The sequence below is a fragment of the Saccopteryx bilineata genome, chromosome 3, assembly GCF_036850765.1.
Source record: "Saccopteryx bilineata isolate mSacBil1 chromosome 3, mSacBil1_pri_phased_curated, whole genome shotgun sequence".
NCBI lineage: Eukaryota > Metazoa > Chordata > Mammalia > Chiroptera > Emballonuridae > Saccopteryx > Saccopteryx bilineata.
In genome coordinates, this window is record NC_089492.1 from 92,614,442 (window position 1) to 92,630,519 (window position 16,078).

Sequence of the window (16,078 nt, forward strand, 5' to 3'; positions counted from 1 at the left end):
AGTTTTGAAAAGATCTTAGTATTAAAAGGGTGGAAAAGGCTTAGTCTTAAAACTAAGCCTTATTAGACTATAAGGACTTTGCCAGCTAACAGCCTGTCTCCCACATCCAATGCAAACTATAAGCGAGCAAACATATATATCATATTTACAAATTTATTTGACTGACAACATACATCAGGGGACAGCTACATTCTCTGTCCAAAGGTCTTAATTACTGAACAGGCAGGAAAGACTTGTTTTCCAATCTCTCTGGGGAACAACTGGCCATGATCTTGGATTACTGGGAGAGGATTGGGAGTGGAGGGGACATGTTGGGGTAAAACAGTAAGGAGGAAATTCCTTTGCTAGGCACATGAGATGTAGAAATAAGATGATGAAACAAAACTATGAGGCATTCACAGTAGGAGCCAAAATAGTGACCTTAATAGGAAAGAATCTAGCCTGGAAAAACCTGTGAAAAAGATTGAATAAGATAAGGGCATGAAACCCTGGAAAGTCTAAGAAAGGGATTGGATAGGAGGAGGGCCCAGCATAAGCCAGAAAAGAATTAGGAAGAAGATTGGTTAGTTTGAAAGAAAGCACCCCAACCTTTCCAAAACCAAGGAGGTATAATCAAAGCTTAACCAAGAACCCAGGCTTGCTCTCTCTCTCTCTCTATCAGTCATGCAGGCCTGGGTGCAGAAACCTTGCAGAACAAAGCTCAGTGTTGAAAGAAGGCTAGAGGGGAACAGAGGCTAAGTTGGACTACCACTTCAGATGCCAAAGCTGGGATAATGGCACAGCATCTCTGGGCTCTGGCCCTCCTCTTGGGTTCAGTGGAGACAAGCGCAGACCTGTGGCCCCAGAAACTGGCCTTGTTCTGCAGTGAGATAGAGCTGAGCCACCTGGTTGTGGATGAGGCAATGCAGCAGCCTTCTCAAGGGCACCTGTACCCTTAGCACCCTTCCATTAAATCTTGCCACGATTGCTCAGATCCTCCTAGGCATGTATTCTTGAAATGTGTTTCCTGTAGCGCCATGAATAAATCCTATTTCCTCTGGCAACAGACTCAGTCAGCATTTTTATGTTAACAGTGAAACAAAATTAGCCTTACACTTAAAAGTGCTCTAGTCCCACATAACAAAGCTTGAAAGCAAGCCTGAAAAGGATTAAACTGTTCCACCCAGTTCAAAGATCACAATTAAAAGAATTCAAAATTAGCCAGCGCTCAAAAGGGTGAAATCCTAATGTCTGCCATCCAATCAAAATGACCAAGCATTAAACGAAGCAAGAAAATACAATTCAGCCCTGGCCAGTTGGTTTGGTGGTAGAGCATTGGCCAGGTATGTGGATGTCCTGAGTTTGATTTTCGGTCAGAGCACACAGGAGAAGTATTCATCTTCTTCACCCTTCCCCCTTTATTTCTCTCTCTATCTCTCCTTCCCCACCTGCGCCATGGTTTCATTGGAGTGAGTTGGCCTGGACACTGAGGATGGCTCCATGGCCTCCACCTCAGGTGCTAAGAAGAGCTCAGATTACTGAGCAATGAGCAATGCCCCAGAAGGGCAGAACATTGCCCCCTAGTAGACTTGCTGGGTAGATCCTGGCCAGGGTGCATGCAGGAGTTTGTCTCTCTGCCTCCTCTCCTCTCACTGAAGAAAGAAAGAAAGAAAGAAAGAAAGAAAGAAAGAAAGAAAGAAAGAAAGAAAGAAAGAAAGAAAGAAAGAAAGAAAGAAGAAAGAAAGAAAATACAACTCATAATGAGGAGAAAACTCAACCAATAGAAACAAACAGATGTATTACACAGATGATAGAATTAGTAGACTGGGACATAAAATAGATTTTCATAACTATATGCTATATATTTAAGAAGGTACAATGAAACAGAATGCTAAAGCCTGGAAGATATGTAAAAAGTCAAAAATTGAACTTGTAGTGAAGAAATAAGCATACATGAAAACTTCTAGGCTAGCTGCCTATAATTCTCATTTATCTTAACCAACCTCTCAATAGCTTCAAACATACTGGTCTTTCTTTTGAACTTTCCCCTTCAACTTCCACATCACCTTTAAGACCAACATTACAAGTTCCTTGGGCACAGAAAATGAAAGCATTTAATTGGCCCCTGGTTGGAGATGCAAGTTATATCAGCTTCTAAGTTGTTCAGTATTCTATTTATAATTTTGAGCATAGTGGCAGCAATAAAAGAAAAGAAGGAAAAAAAACAGGTAAGAATCCAATATAGAGAGAGGAGTAAGGAAAAGATACAAAAAAGGGAAGGAGGTTGAGGAAAGAAGAAAAAGAGAGAGAGAAATGACTGCTGGCTTAACCATAGAATTGACAACCTCTTCCAACGGTTTAAAACACTCAAGAGAATTAACTCATCTTCTAGAGACCTAATGTAAATGTATAAGTTCATTTGCAAGACCTGATCAAACAAACATGCTTAATTATATCATCTTCCTTAAGTGAAGGCAAATTGAAAGTAATCATTATGCAGTAATTTAAATTCATTGATTTAAATGCCAAAGTGGTATATAATTTAAGTGTGGAGCCCTCTAAAATCCTACAAAGTATATCCTAAAGAAGCAGCAAATAAGAACTTAACAGAGGAAAGTAAACTCTTCAGTGATGGAGGGGCACTTCAATCAACTGGATCATTCTGAAGCTAAGATTCAGTACCCAAGAGAAACATACCTTCTTAAGCTGCACACAAACATTGTGACTCATGGAGATGGACCATCCAGAGACTGCAGTCTGTTCTACTGACATGGGAAGCATATCCATATATTTGGAATAACTGAAGAGCAATCCAGCCAGAAAATAGAAGCAAGGACTTGAAGTCATCTCTTAAGGCTTGAAAAGTCTTTTGGCCAGAATCAAAATAGCTTTTGGTCCGGTTTTCCCTTCTTTGGAGGAAGAAGCAAAGTATCATAAATCAGATGAAGGATGAGAGTGGTTCCTTGGAATGGAGTGTGGGAGATTCATTGGAAAATAAGAACGGACCTAAACACACAATACCACTCTCCAAGCTTTGATGGGCTGTGCTCTGACTCTCCAGAACCTCATACTGTGTCTTCTCTGTGAACCCCAACGGTTATCACTTCTCAATTAGATCTACAAATGACTCACCAATCTTGCTGCTAATATGAATAAGTCCAGAGTTGCATGTCACCTTCACTTTAGTTTTCCTGTTAAATTTGGCATAGATTATTGTTGTGAGCAATAAGTCAAACTTTCCTTTCATTTGTGAAATAGAAGGGCTTATAGAATCCATACGAATACTGGAAATTTCACAAGCATACGTTATCAAAGGAGAACTTCATCTTTGAAGCTTGCACTTTCACTTTTCTTACAATTAATTGATTCTAAACACGTTTCTACTTCCTACAAAAGGGTTCTAGGCATTTTCCTTTTTCCTCAATTAATCCTCGTACACTTGTGCTGTTTTTGTTAAATCTCAGTAAATCTGACCCCTTTACACTCTTCTTGAGCAGTCAATAGTTGGGAAATCTGCAAACCATATGAAGTTTGGGTATGGAGCTTACATAATAATTTTAAGACTATATTTCTTGGCCCTGGCCGGTTGGCTCAGCGGTAGAGCGTCGGCCTGGCGTGCGGGGGACCCGGGTTCGATTCCCGGCCAGGGCACATAGGAGAGGCGCCCATTTGCTTCTCCACCCCCCCCTTCCTCTGTCTCTCTCTTCCCCTCCCGCAGCCAAGGCTCCATTGGAGCAAAGATGGCCCGGGCGCTGGGGATGGCTCCTTGGCCTCTGCCCCAGGCGCTAGAGTGGCTCTGGTCTCGGCAGAGCGATGCCACGGAGGGGCAGAGCATTGCCCCCTGGTGGGCAGAGCCTCGCCCCTGGTGGGCGTGCCGGGTGGATCCTGGTCAGGCGCATGTGGGAGTCTGTCTGACTGCCTCTCCCCGTTTCCAGCTTCAGAAAAATACAAAAAAAAAAAAAGACTATTTTTCTCAAAATTGCAACACACTCCCGAAACCCCTCCAGTGTCTTCATATATCTGAAAAGAATTTCTTTAAATTAAGGTGTATTTCAAGTTTTAATAAGACAATTCTTCCTATAGAAACATTTTTGAGACAAATAATAGCTGAAAGTTCTTGTTTCAGCAATGTTTGATGGTTTTCATGAACATGTTTTATTGCAAATTTTATACACAAAATAAATTTTAAAATAGCATATTAAACATACTTATATATGTCATGTAATTATATTTTGCTTAACTTTTCATTTATTTTTTTACATGTATGTATCATCTGTCTTTCTATCTTCCCCTCCTTCCTTCCTGCCTTTTCTTCCTCCTTTTCATCCTTACTCTATTGTTTTCTTGCTTTGATGAAATTAATTTAAAAGTAAATCTCAGGTATCATATCCATAAATTACTTTAGGATATCTTTAGAAAATTAAGGACCTTAAAAACCATGACCAGAGCTCACATAACTAATCATGACTCCTCAGTATCTAATACCCAGATTTTGATCAAATTACCATAATTGTTGCAAAAAAGTCTCTTTTTTTGTTAGCTTATTCATATAATATATACTATATATATGAAACATTTAAAATTTTAATGTCATATATACATTAAGGAAACTGGGACATTAATTCCTTAGAATTTTTTACTTCCTAATGATTGTATCATTATGCATTATTTTTCCTTTCTGCTGTTATTCTTTTTTGTTTTTGTCAGAAAGTAGTTTTATTTACTTGCATCAAGTAAAAGAGACAGGGGACTAAGATCCAGAGCTCTGCTGTTCTTCTTGAAGTTGGATTGATTGATTGATTTATTATTAAGTGAGAGGCAGGGAGGCAGAGACAGACTCCCACATGCTCTCCAACCAGGATCCACCCGGCAAGCCCCCTACTAGGTGATGCTTTGTCTGTTGGTTCACTGTTTTGTTGCTCAGCAACTGAGCTATTTTAACACCTGAGGTGAGGCAATGGAGCCATCCTCAGTGTCAGGAGCCAACTTTGCTCAAACCATTTGAGCCATGACTATGGGAGAGGGAGAAAGAGATGGGAGTGGTGGAGAAGGAGATGGTCACTTCTCCTGTGTGCTTTGACCTGGAATCAAACCCTGGACATCCATACCCTGGGCCGATGCTCTACCACTGAGCCAACAAGCCAGGACCTGAAGTTGGATTTAGATCTAGAATTCTGTCAAGCTCATAAGCTGTATCACATACAGCTTTCTAATTGGTAGTATATGCATCAAAACATCCCCACAGCCATTTTTGTTCCCTTTATACAATGAATTTCCAGACGGCTGTGTTTCACATGTTTGTATGAGGTAACAAAGTTGGGCCATGAGAAGCAAGTCCTTGTATATCATTTGTTAATTTAAAAGTGTTAGATCTAAACCTCTGAGCTTCTCTCAATTTTTTTCTCAAGTACTATGCTCAGACTTCTTTGTTATACAATATTGATTCTCCAAAGGTTTTGGCAGCCAGGCTAGTTTCTCTGAATCCACAAATTTCCATAATTTAAGCCAAAGATGCTAAATCAACGTGCTTTATAAAATGTATTTCATCCACTAAGCAAAGTAAGAAATACAACACCTGCAGGTCACATGCCAATTGCTGTACTTTGAACTCAGAATCTTGGTTTACCTGTCTAGGAGCAACCTCTTGCTACCTGGGAAGGCAAATACTGCACAATTTATCTGTTGCATAATCATCACAGGTCAGACTAGCTGGGCCAGAACTAGTAGTTTTTCTCATCATACCATTATATTTGCCCTTTGTGGGACAGCCTGTTGTTGTTGTTGTTGCTATCTTCCGAGATCATATAGTAATGGTCTTTCAACTGCTTCACAAGTTTCATTAAAATTCTCTCATATGAGATAGAGCTGTGTATTTTGAAATTTCTTCCTCTAAAAATAGCACTGGGAAGGCCTTCAGATTCATCCTTTCTACCTTTTCCTTGTTGAATCTGAATTTGTGTATTTGCGCAGGGCCTTTTGTTTTTCTTTCTTTTTTAATATAATTTTATTTTTTTAGTGGGGTGACATCAATAAATTAGGATACATATATTCAAAGATAACATGTCCAGGTTATGTTGCATACCCATCACCCAAAGTCAGATTATCCTCTGTCACCTTCTGTCTAGTTTTCTTTGTGCCCTTGCCCCTCCCCTTTCCCTCTCCCTCTCCCCCCTCCCCCCATAACCACCAAACTCTTATAAATGTCTCTTAGTCTCATTTTTATGTCCCACCTACGTATGGAATAATGCAGTTCCTGGTTTTTTCTGATTTACTTATTTCACTTCAAATAACATTATCAAGATCTCACCATTTTGCTATAAATGATCCAATGTCATCATTTCTTATGGCTGAGTAGTATTCCATAGTGTATATGTGCCACATCTTCTTTATCCAGTCATCTATTGATGAGCTTTTTGGTTGTTTCCATGTCCTGGCCACTGTGAACAATGCTGCAATGAACATGGGGCTGCATGTGTCTTTACGTATCAATGTTTCTGAGTTTTTGGGGTATATACCCAGTAGAGGGATTGCTGGGTCATAAGGTAGTTCTATTTTCAGTTTTTTTGAGGAATCACCATACTTTCTTCCATAATGGTTGTACTACTTTACATTCCCACCAACAGTGTATGAGGGTTCCTTTTTCTCCACAGCCTCTCCAACATTTACTATTATTACCTGTCTTGTTAATAATAGCTAATCTAACAGGTGTGAGGTGGTATCTTATTGCAGTTTTGATTTGCATTTCTCTAATAACTAAAGAAGATGAGCATCTTTTCATATATCTGTTGGCCATTTGTACTTCTTCCTGGGAGAAGTGTCTGTTCATGTCCTCTTCCCATCTTTTTATTGGATTGTTTGTTTGTTTGTTGTTGAGTTTTATGGGTTTTTGTATATTTTGGATATTAGGCCCTTATCTGAGCAGTTGTATGAAAATATCATTTCCCATTTAGTTGGCTTTCTGTTTATTTTGTTATCAGTTTCTCTTGATGAGCAAAACTTCTTAGTCTGATGTAGTCCCATTCATTAATTTTTGCCTTCACTTCTCTTGCCTTCGGAGTCAAATTCATAAAACGCTCTTTAAAACCCAGGTCCATGAGTTTAGTACCTAAGTCTTCTTCTATGTACTTTATTGTTTCAGGTCTTATGTTTAGATCTTTGATCCATTTTGAGTTAATTTTAGTACAGGGGGACAAACTGTAGTCCAGTTTCATTCTTTTGCATGTGGCTTTCCAGTTTTCCCAGCACCATTTGTTGAAGAGGCTTTCTTTTCTCCATTGTGTGTTGTTTGCCCCTTTCTCAAAAATTATTTGACTATATATATGTGGTTTTATTTCTGGGTTTTCTATTCTGTTCCATTGGTCTGAGTGTCTATATTTCTGCCAATACCATGCTGTTTTGATTGTCGTGGCCCTATAATATATTTTGAAGTCAGGTATTGTAATGCCCCCAGCTTCATTCTTTTTCTTAAGGATTGTTTTGGCTATTCGGGGATTTTTATAGTTCCATATAAATCTGATAATTTTTTGCTCCATTTCTTTAAAAAATGTCATTGGAATTTTGATGCGAATTGCATTAAATTTGTATATTGCTTTGGGTAATACAGCCATCTTGATTATATTTATTCTTCCTAACCAATAACAAGGAATATTCTTCCATCTCATTATATCTTTTTCGATTTCCCTTAACAATGGTTTATAGTTTCCATTATATAAGTCCTTTACGTTCTTTTTTGTTTATTCCTAGGTATTTTTGTTGTTGTTGTTCCAATCGTGAAGGGGATTATTCTTTTGAATTCGTTCTCAAGTGTTTCATTGTTGGCATATAGAAAGGCTATGGACTTCTGTATGTTAACTTTGTATCCTGCGACCTTACTGTATTGGCTTATTGTTTCTAGTAGTCTTTTTGTGGATTCTTTGGGGTTTTCGATGTATAGGATCATATCATCTGCAAAAAGTGATACCTTTACTTCTTCTTTTCCGATAAGCATGCCTTTTATTTCTTTGTCTTGTCTGATTGCTCTGGCTAGAACCTCTAGTACCACATTAAATAAGAGTGGAGAGAGTGGACAACCCTGTCCTGTTCCTGATTTAAGGGGGAAAGCCTTCAGTTTTGTGCATTTAATATGATGTTAGCTGATGATTTATCATATATGGCCTTTATCATGTTGAGATATTTTCCTTCTATACCCACTATGTTGAGAGTCTTAAACATAAAATTGTGTTGTATTTTATCGAAAGCCTTTTCTGCGTCTATTAATAAAATCATGTGGTTTTTGTTCTTTGTTTTGTTGATATGGTGTATTACGTTAACCGTTTTTTTTTGTTTCTTTTAATAATTTTATTTTTTAATGGGGCGATATCAATAAATCAGGATACATATATTCAAAGATAACATGTCCAGGTTATCTTGTCGTTCAATTATGTTGCATACCCATCACCCAAAGTCAGATTGTCCTCTGTCACCTTCTATCTAGTTTTCTTTGTGCCTCTCCCTCTCCCCCTTTCCCTCTCCCTCTCCCCCCTCCCCCCATAACTACCACACTCTTATCAATGTCTCTTAGTCTCACTTTTAAAACTCAACAACAAACAAACAATCCAATAAAAAAATGGGAAGAGGACATGAACAGACACTTCTCCCAGGAAGAAATACAAATGGCCAACAGATATATGAAAAGATGCTCATCTTCTTTAGTTATTAGAGAAATGCAAATCAAAACTGCAATGAGATACCACCTCACACCTGTTAGATTAGCTATTATTAACAAGACAGGTAATAATAGTAAATGTTGGAGAGGCTGTGGAGAAAAAGGAACCCTCATACACTGTTGGTGGGAATGTAAAGTAGTACAACCATTATGGAAGAAAGTATGGTGATTCCTCAAAAAACTGAAAATAGAACTACCTTATGACCCAGCAATCCCTCTACTGGGTATATACCCCAAAAACTCAGAAACATTGATACGTAAAGACACATGCAGCCCCATGTTCATTGCAGCATTGTTCACAGTGGCCAGGACATGGAAACAACCAAAAAGCCCATTAATAGATGACTGGATAAAGAAGATGTGGCACATATACACTGTAGAATACTACTCAGCCATAAGAAATGATGACATTGGATCATTTACAGCAAAATGGTGGGATCTTGATAACATTATACGAAGTGAAATAAGTAAATCAGAAAAAACCAGGAACTGCATTATTTCATACATAGGTGGGACATGAAAGTGAGACTAAGAGATGTTAACCGTTTTACGTATGTTGAATCATCCTTGAGATTCTGGGATGAATCCCACTTGATCATGATGTATTATTTTTTTAATATGTTGTTGTATTTGATTTGCTAGTATTTTGTTTAGTATTTTAGCATCTGTATTCATTAGAGATATTGGTCTGTAGTTTTCTTTTTTTGTGCAGTCCTTGCCTGGTTTTGGTATGAGGGTTATGTTGGCCTCATAAAATAAGTTTGGAAGTATTGCTTCTTCTTCAATTTTTTGGAAGACTTTGAGTAGAATAGGAACCAAGTCTTCTTTGAATGTTTGATAAAATTTGCTGGTATAGCTGTCTGGGCCTGGACTTTTATTATTGGAGAGGTTTTTAATGGTTTTTTCTATTTCTTCTCTACTAATAGGTCTGTTTAGGCTTTCTGCTTCTTCTTGACTCAGACTAGGATGGTTGTATTGTTCTAGGAATTTATCCATTTCTTCTAGGTTGTTGAATTTAGTGGCATAAAGTTTTTCATAGTATTCTAGAATAATTCTTTGTATATCTACGGTGTCCATGGTGATTTCTCCTCTTTCATTTTGGATTTTGTTTATATGAGTTCTTTCTCTTTTTTTCTTCGTAAGTCTTGCCAAGGGTTTGTCAATTTTGTTGATCTCTTCAAAGAACCAGCTCCTCGTTCTATTAATTTTTTCTATAGTTTTTCTGTTCTCTATTTCATTTATTTCTGCTCTGATTTTTATTATCTCTTTTCTTTGGCTGGTTTTGGGTTGTCTTCGTTCTTCTTTTTCCAGTTCCTTAAGATGTGAAGTTAAGTGGTTCACTTGGGCTCTCTCTTGTTTGTTTATATATGCCTGAAGTGATATAAACTTCCCTCTTATCACTGCTTTTGCTGCATCCCATAGATTCTGATATGTCATATTGTCATTTTCATTTGTCTGTATATATCTTTTGATCTCTGCACTTATTTCTTCTTTGACCCATTCATTTTTTAAAAGTATGTTGTTTAGTTTCCACATTTTTGTGGGTTTTTTCCCTCCTTTTTGCAGTTGAATTCTAGTTTCAAAGCTTTATGATCAGAAAGTATGCTTGGTACAACTTCAATTTTTCTGAATTTGCTGATGTTGTTGTTGTGGCCCAATATATGGTCAATTCTTGAGAATGATCCTTGTACACTGGAGAAAAATGTATACTCAGTCACTTTGGGATGAAATGTCCTGTAGATGTCTATTATATCCAGGTGCTCTAGTGTTTTTTTTAAGGCCAATATATCTTTGTTGATTCTCTTTTTGGATGACCGATCTAGAGCCATCAGTGGTGTATTGAGGTCTCCAAGTATGATTGAATTTTTGTCAGTTTTTGTTTTAAGATCAATAAGTAGCTGTCTTATATATCTTGGTGCTCCTAGGTTTTGTGCATATATATTAAAAATTGTTATGTCTTCTTGATTCAGTGTCCCCTTAGCCATTATGAAATGGCCATTTTTGTCTCTGAGTATTTTGCTGTCTTGTAGTCAGCATTATCAGATATGAGTATTGCTATACATGCTTTTTTTTGGATGTTATTTGCTTGGAGTATTGTTTTCCAGCCTTTCATTTTGAATTTGTTTTTATCCTTGTTACTTAGATGAGTTTCTTGTAGGCAGCATACAGTTGGATTTTCTTTTTTAATCCATTCTTCTACTCTGTGCCTTTTTATTGGTGATTTTAATCCATTTACATTTAGTGTAATTATTGACACTTGTGAGTTCCCTATTGCCATTTTATAGATTGCTTTCTGTTAGTTTTGTGTCTTCTGTGATCCTTCTCTTTTGTTTTTCTATCTTTTGTTTTTATTTGGTTGCATTCCATACATCTTTCCCCTGTTGCTATCTTTTTAAAATCATGTGCTTCTGTGGTGGTTTTTTCAATGGTGGTTACCATTAAGTAATGAAAAGGGTTCCTACCCTGTTCATTGTAGAGCACTATTTTGTGAGTACTTTTGCACTCCATCGTCCTTTGCTACTGTTAATCTCCATCCTCTCCCCCCCTTTCTTTTTGTTGTTGTCACAGTTTAAATTTGGTTTTATTGTGTTCTTCTTGGAGCTTTTACTTGTGGCTTTTTTTTTTTGTTCTTTGTATCTGATTGGAGAACCCCCTTTAGTAATTCCTGGGGTGGGGGTTTTTTGATTATAAATTTCCTCATCTTTTCTGTATCTGTGAATGTTTTTATTTCTCCTTCATATTTGAAGGATAGCTTTGATGGGTATAGTATTCTTGGCTGAAAGTTCCTCTCTTTCAGGACTTTAAATATTGGGGTCCACTCTCTTCTAGCTTGTAGAGTTTCTTTTGAGAAATCGGATGATAATCTAATGGGCCTTCCTTTATATGTTGTATTCTTCTTTTCCCTGGCTGCCTTGAGAATTTTTTTCTTTGCCATTGATTTGTGCCAGTTTCATTATGAGGGCCTTGGAGTAGGTTTGTTGGGGTTAAGAAAACTTGAAGTTCTGTTTGCTTCTTGAATTTGAGGCTTTAGTTCTTTCCACAGGCTTGGGAAGTTCTCATCTATTATTTGTTTATGTTCTCCATTCCATTTTCTCTCTCTTCTCCCTCTGATATACCTATTATTATTATGTTATTCTTTTTGATGGAGTCAGATAATTCCTGTAGGGCTATCTCATTTTTTTAAATTTTTGAGTCTCTTTCTTCTTCTCTATGTTATGCCTCAAGTTGCTTGTCTCCTATTTTACTAATCCTACCTTCTATCTGGCCTGTTCTATTAGCTAAGCTTGTTACCTCGTGTTTCAGCTCATGAATTGAGTTTTTCATCTCTGTTTGATTTGTTTTTATAGTTTCAATTTGTTTGGAAATATATTCTTTGTGTTCATTGAGTTGTTTTCTGAGCTCCCTAAATTGCATTTCTGTGTTTTTTGTATATCTCTGAGTATTTTTAGGATTTTTATTTTAAATTCTCTGTCATTTAACTCCAAGGTTTCCAATATATTAATTTTTTTCTCCATATATTTTTCCTCATCTATCTGTGTTACCTCTCTTTCTTTTGTATCCATGATATTTGATTTTCTCTTTCTTAATGGCATCTGAGGGTGGTTTTGTTGATAGTATTAATGAGATTTAATAAAGAATAAAAAGTTTAAAAAATAAAAATAAAAAATAGAAAATTTTTTTAAAAAAATTAAAAATTAAAAAAATAAATAAAATAAAATAAAATAAATTATTCCGCCCCTTTTTTCCTCTCCTCTCCTCTCCCCTCTTTCTTGAGACAATCTTGTGATGAACTGTAAGTTATATTGTACTTAATAAAACAAACAATGCCTGTAATGGAGGGCCTGAATTGAGGAGAAGTAATAAAGGGGAAAAAAGGGGGGTATGGACTCACAAAAAGAAAATAAGGAAAAAATTTGGGTCAAGAATAAAATGATGGCCTGAACTGTGGTGGCTCAGTGGATAAAGCGTCGACCTGGAAATGCTGAGGTCACCGGTTCGAAACCCTGGGCTTGCCTGGTCAAGGCACATATGGGAGTTGATGCTTCCAGCTCCTCCCCCTTCTCTCTCTCTGTTTCTCTCTCTCCCTCTCTCTCTCCTCTCTAAAAATGAAAAAATAAAATTAAAAAAAAGAATAAAATTATTTGCTTTTAGGTGTTAGTTGACTAAGAGATATGATGAGAGGAATAAGAGGGAAACAGGAAAATGGGGGAAAAATTAAAAAATTACTATTGTATTTAGTAGAACAAGAACTAGATAAAATGGAGATCCAGGGATGGGAGCACTGCTAGTGAGTTAAAAAGGTGAAGTAAAAAACCCCCAAAATGCCACAAACATAAGTTTGAGTCCCAGATAAGATAATTTGTTCGTTATTGAGGATTGAATGAGAGGAGACGTAAAAGAGAAAAGAAGAAACTAACATAGAGGGAGAAAAGAAAGAGAGAAAAAAAAGAGGGAACCACTAAAAGAAGAAAAAAGAAAAAAGAGGAGAGAGAGAGAGAGAGAGAGAGAGAGTTAAGGGTTTTGGAGTGCAACCCTCATAGAGAGAAAGGAAGAAGAAAAAAAAGATAATGGGAGATGTAACACTTATGGGTAGTGTAGTTCAAGGAGAGGAGAGAGTAAGACCGGCAGAGAATTAAATGACCAAATTGGAGGAAGAAAATAAAAATCAAGAATGAAGATAAGAGAAACAAACAAACAAATATAATAAAATGGGATAGGTTATAAAGTCTGTGGATTATTCTTGATTTTGAGAGATTATCTTCTTGCTTTTTCTTTTCTCTCCCTCTTCCGGGTCGGTGACTCTGTACTCTGGGTTCTGCCCCTGTGGCATACTCAGGTAGAGGTTTGCAGTTGATAAGTCTCTATGGTGATGTCATGTATTGGGCTTCAGTCTCGTTGGCAGTCGAGGCTCATTAGCATTTGTAGGCTCTGACAGTGAGAGAGTCTGTGTTCCTGGAGCCTCTCTCCTAGTCTTTCCTTCCCCAATTAGTAGACTGATAATCCAGCTATGGGGTTGCTGCTGCCTCTGCCTGGATAGTAAGAGGCTCAAAGAGCTGGCAACTCCCCACTCTACTTCTACTCAGCACAGGGCTCTGGGTAAGGCTCAGTCAGTCAGAGCTGCTAGCATAATCAGGTGGGGCTTCCGCCCACACAAAGACCTCTGGCTCTGCCACTCTGTCCGGTAACACGGGCGGGCCCCACTCCCGGGGTGCTCGGAGGAATCTCTCTCTCACTAACTGCACGTGAAGACCAGGATATTAGGCCAGCAGTCTCACCCTCTGAGTGAAATGCCTGCCTGCACTGAAAAGTTCTAGTGTTGGAATTAGCTCTCACTCCCTCCCTGTGCGCAGCTTTTTCAGGGCACTGGGGCAGCCTGGAGATTCCATTTTCGGCCCACACAAAGGCTTCTGACTCTGCCTTTCTGTGGGGTAACACAGGCACCCACTTCCAAGGTGCTCAGAGGAATCTCTTGCCCACTCTCTGTGCGCGCCACCAGGATATCAGGCCGGCTGCCTCACACTTTGAGTGAAACCTCCGCCCACACAGAAAAGTTCCAGCGTTGGAATTGGCTCTCATTCCCTCCCCATGCATGGCTTTTTCAGGGTGCTGGAGTGGCCTGGAGATTCCGCTTTCAGCCCACACAAAGGCCCCTGACTCTGCCTTTCTGTGGGGTAACACGGGCGCCCACTGCCGAGGCGCTCAGAGGAATCTCTTGCCCACTCTCCATGCACGCCACCAGGATATCAGGCCGGCTGCCTCACACTTTGAGTGAAACCTCTGCCCACACAGAAAAGTTCCAGCATTGGAATTGGCTCTCATTCCCTTCCCATGCATGGCTTTTTCAGGGTGCTGGGGCGGCCTGGAGATTCCACTTTCAGCCCACACAAAGGCTTCTGACTCTGCCTCTCTGTGGGATAACATGGGCGCCCACTCCCGGGGCTTTCGAAGGAATCTCTCGCCCACTATCTGTGCGCGCCAACCAGGAGATCAGGGCGAATGGCTGCCCCACTTGTCTTTCTTTATCGGGGTTTGGTGCGAGTGTTAGCTTGTATTGTGTGGGTTGCCACAGGCACAGATTTCCTCAGTTTGGATCTCCGTGCCAAAGCCTGGTTCGGCCATTTGTGCTGCAGCCTGGATATATTTGCCCCCTTTGCCCGCCTCAGTTTTTATACTCTCAGTTTCCAGTGAAAGCAGCCCTATTTAGGTTAGTGAGGAAGGTGGAGCATTTCTTACTCCCTATTTCCTTTGGGGTTTGATTACATATTTAGCCAATTTTTCGCTCGACCATACCTTCAGGTGTATTGCGGAACATCTGGAGGCTTCAAGGATAGATTTTTCTGTTTCTGGTTGAAAATCTTGTTGAGTTTTGGGGGAGATTTATCGGTATCGCTTCCTACCACACCATTACTCTAACGTCATCCTCCAGGGCCTTTTTTTAATGACACAGATAGAGAGAGGAACAGATAGGTACAGACAGATAGGAAGGGAGAGAGATGAGAAGCATCAATTCTTCATTATGGTACCTTAGTTGTTCATTGATTGCTTTCCTATATGTGCATTGATGTGGGGGGCTACAGCAGAACGAGTGGCCCCTTGCTCAAGCCAGCAACCTTGGGTTTCAAACCGGTGACCTTTGGGCCCAAGCCACCAAGTATGGGTTCATGTCTATGATCCAACACTCAAGCCAGCAACCCTGCGCTGAAGCTGGTGAGCCTGCATTCAAGCCAGCAACCTTGAGTTTTGAACCTGGGTCCTCTGTGTCCCAGTCTGATGCTGTATCCACTGTCCTACCAACTGGTCAGTTACGCAGGGCCTTTTAACACAACTTTGTCTGGTGGGCTGCTTATCCAGTTCCTTAGCTGCAGGTGGGCCAGTCAGTGAAATCTTGTTTCTGGTAATTAGATGGGATTCATTTTCTAAACAACTTTCCTGCTGAACTTCTGACTGGAGAAATTTGAGAAGCTCTATTTTTATTCCATTGGTTCCTTGGGTCAAACCAAAATCTACTAAGGCATACTTTTTCAGGAGCCTATTTTATAAAACAAATTTCTGGGCTTAACATCATGGTGAATAATACCAAACTGATGATTATGTTTCAGAGCTTTAAGTAGATAAAAATATATTCCCATACTTTTTTATTTTTTTTATTTTACCTTATTTATTTTTTATTGAATTTATTGGAGTGACAATGGTTAACAAAATTGTACAGATTTCAGGGGCACAATTCTATGATATGTCAACTGTATACTGGGTTATGTGTTCATCATCCCAAGTCAAGTCTCTTTCCATCACAATTTATCACTCCTTTACCGTCTTCTACTTCCTTCACCCCTCTTTCACCCTGGTAATCACCATACTATTGTCTGTGTTCATTAGACTTTTTTTTACCTATTT

The 16,078-nt window shown here is 38.9% G+C and overlaps 1 pseudogene; it reads right to left on the minus strand.

Moving 5' to 3' along the window:
* Positions 1–5,188: 5,188 nt before the first annotated feature.
* LOC136329814 (cell division cycle 7-related protein kinase pseudogene) lies at positions 5,189–15,813 on the minus strand (annotated as a pseudogene).
* Between the last annotated feature and the right edge of the window lie 265 nt (positions 15,814–16,078).